General features: G+C 48.7%; 1 pseudogene; it reads right to left on the bottom strand.

Annotated features, from left to right (window-relative positions):
- Gpr31a (G protein-coupled receptor 31, D17Leh66a region) lies at nucleotides 1,182–2,143 on the bottom strand (annotated as a pseudogene).

Consider the following 3,678-nt stretch of genomic DNA (forward strand, 5'->3'; position numbering starts at 1 on the left):
CCAGTGACAGTCGGCTCTCTTAGAAGGAAATAAATCCTGAAAACCAATATACTGCTGTAGAGTCTCTGTTCCCTGGGGACTCTATGGGACTTTTCTACCTTTCTGCATAATGTCACAGGTGGGGTCCTGACAAGGAATCTACCAAGCAGGCAAGGAACACTGTAAGCAGACATGGTGATGCCATTGCAGTCAGCTTTGGCATCAAACAGGGAACACTGTAGGATGCCTGTGTGAAGAGCCATGGCTATTGTAAGAGCATTTAGGACGGCAGTAGGCGCCCCCACAAGCATTGTGGAGATTTCTCTGCTGTAACTGCCTTTCTAGATGTGAGCATACAAACAGAGATAAAGAAGTGATGAGATTGCCTTTCCCTCTGCTCAACAGATGCCCTTGGCCTGTGTGCTCTAGGACTGAGGAGACAAGAGCAGCCCCAGCTCCCATGACATGATCTGCCAGCCCTTAGGTTCCCTGGCTTGCCTCAAGCACCTCAATTCAATTCCAGGTACCTTTCCCCAGGACGAAGATCAAAGTTATGGCATCTCTTCCAAAGCAGGGGAGGGAGAGTAAAAAGTAGTCAGACATTCAAAGCAAAGCAAAAACTTCTAGATCAGTTTTGAGGCAATTAGCAGACATTTCTTAAAGTGAGGGAGGTAGCTCACTGAACTTTCTGAGACACTCTGTACAGCCTATACAAAGGAGAAATTTATATAAAAAAAGAGAATGTGACCTCTTCAGAGCCTGGGGGTTGCTGGCTTCCCTTGTTCTGAGCTCCGTGGAGGGCAAGAAGACAGTGGTTTGCACACTGGGGAATGGAAGCATGGAAAGCGAGCGTGACCGGGAAGACCAGATGGTGCTGGAGCAGCATCAACACTCTCCTCTGCTGATGCAGCCAGTGAGTTCTTCCTGTGTTGAAGTGCAAAGATGCTCAACGCAACATGGCAACTCCATCAGGATGGCCGCTGTGCAATGGAGGAAGGCTCTGTCCTGGTGATTCAAATCAGCCACGGGGCACTGTAAATATCAGGGGGAAATCCAAGTGAGCCCAGCTTGTCACCATGGTGACTTACTGTGTCTGGATTCATGCAGTGCAGTTTCTTTCTCCTTATCCTGAGACTATTGGGTTGTTACTTAAATCCAAAGTGGTTCCCAAACAAAAGGTGAACTGAGGATTCCAATAGTCATCAGGAATAGGAGTCCCTGAGGTTGTCGCTAGGTGACTCTGCTGCCTTCCTCCTGCCTCGAAGGCTTTTGAGCACCTTCCGGTATGAGTGGGTGAAGGCTGGATTGGAGAAGCAGTAAATGGCTGGGCTCAATGTACTGTGCAGGCAGGTGAGGCTGCCAGCGATGTCAGAGGCCCGCACTATGGCTTGCTGGACACTGCAGCTCTTAAATTCCTGAAAGATGTGCACCAGAACCCTGGTCAGGACACTAGGCAGGAAGCACAGTCCAAACAGTAGCAGCACTATGGCAACCAGCACCCTGGCCCTCCAGATCCTGGACTGTTTGTCAGACTCTTGGAGTCTCTTCTGGAGGGTCCTGATGAGCCCACTGTTGCAGAAGGAGATGAGGCCAAAGGGAAGCAGGACCTGAAGGAAGAAGAGTAGTACCTCTTGGCAGGTGGCAATGGCTTTGGCCCCTCCTGTGGGGTAGAAGCTGGGGCATTCCGTGGAATTCTGGGTAGTCCTGCAAGTGAGAAGGTTTTGGGGAGTGAGAACAACCATCAGAAGCCAGATGAGGCTGGAGATGCCCCAAGATGCCCTCAGAGACAGCAAGTTAACTCTGAGCCGAGGATGGACCACACGCAGATACCGGTCTAAAGCCACTGTTGTCAGGAAGGCTACTCCTACACCACGGCTGAATGCCAGCAAGAAGAGAAGGACTTGGCAGGGCATGTGTCCAAGTTTCCAGGTGTTGCCCTTCAGATAGAAGGCAGCAAAGAATGGCAGACTGGTGGCCAATAGCAGGTCAGCCACCACCAGGTTGAACAGGTAGACAGCATAAGGCTTCCATACTTTGAGACGGTAAAAGAAGGTCCAGAGGGCCACAGCATTGCCCATAAGGCCCAGCACACACTCCAGTGTCAGCATGGTGCCCACGGCTGTCTCCCCACAGTGCTGGCAGCTGAGCAGTTGGTGCGCTCCATGGGCCTGAGCCTCAGTGAGCTAAAGCAATGCGAGGAGAGAGAGGCCAGGAGGCCTCACTGTGCTACTTCCTCTGAGAAAAAAGGAAAATGCCCCCTCCTGTCACAAAGCACACAAGTTCTGCATGTATTCAGTGAGAACATAATACTGAAACAGTGCCAGAATCTGAACCAAGCAGAATTTGTTTGGGGAAAGAGGATGAATGGACACAGGGGAAGGCCCCCAAGTTTTGCTGTTTCATTTGTCCCTGAGAAAGAGGAAACTGTGTCTGACTTTGTATCAGGGGCTTCAAAGCCAGGGCCCTAGTGTTCCAGGAAGGCTTAGTGGGCAGAGCCATGTCCCAGCTGCTGAAGAAGGAACTGAAAACAGTTCATGACATGACGATATCTGCACCTTTAGACACTTCAAACAGTGACTGGATTGAAACAGGCAGGCCGTTCTGTGGTGTGAACCGTTCTGTGGTGTGAACCGGTCTTAGATGGTTCTGCAGTCTGACTATTTCATGAGGAAGGTTTACAATTCCCTCCCTCAAATGATGACATTGGTAAGATTCTTAAGTGTGGCTAGATTTTACACATTAGGTCAAAGCTGATTTTCATATTCACTTGAAAGAGTATTTCAGATTTCTTGGCTACTTAAAGTTAAACTTTTCATTTATTCTATCCAGTCAAAAGTGTGTGTGTGTGTGTGTGTGTGTGTGTGTGTGTGTGTGTGTGTGTGTACACACAAGAGAATGTTTTCTGCTGAGACTCTTCCCTGATACTCACACTATCTACATAGGACCTGGAACACTGGGTTTTGAGCCCTGCAAGCAGGAGTTTCCAGATGGGAACTACATTTTATCAGTGAATTCTTCATTTTAATTTAATTCCTTTTAATCATGCAAAGGCTGAAGCCAATATAATTTAAGTCTTCTGTCTGGGTCCAGGGAGAAAGATCCTCTGATGCTCAGAAGGAGGGAAGGGAGGGACTAACATTTACAGAGGAAGGAGCTGGACCTTAAGACTTTGGTCTTGACCATCTGCCTTAGGTTGGTGCATTGTCTATGCCTGCACCTTTCTGGAATTGTCAGCTGCAGCCAGGGCTGTTTATAAGACACGTCCTGCAATGTGCTACCCAGAGCCCACTGTGCCCCTGCTCCTAATGTGCACTTTCTTGTGGGCAGACCCTGCCTTGGCCGCCAACACTTGATCTACTACTGTCCTTCCTGCAGATGTGTCGGCCTTCAGCAGCAGCTCTTGTTCCATGTGCTAGGGACCTTCTGGAGTGCAGTTTTGAGTTCACATTTCTCAATGTCTCTGTTGTAGAAATATTTAATCCTGACCTGGGGTTTCTACCTCTCCTTAGACAACTTACTTCTAGGGTAAAACACACACATACACACACACACACACACACACACACACACACACACACACACACACACATACACACACACATACACACACACACACATACACACACACACACACACACACACACACACACACACACACACACACACAGCCTTTATATTTACAGTAAGCCTTAAACAGTA

Source organism: Mus musculus, chromosome 17, assembly GCF_000001635.26.
Source record: "Mus musculus strain C57BL/6J chromosome 17, GRCm38.p6 C57BL/6J".
In the NCBI taxonomy this organism is placed as follows: domain Eukaryota; kingdom Metazoa; phylum Chordata; class Mammalia; order Rodentia; family Muridae; genus Mus; species Mus musculus.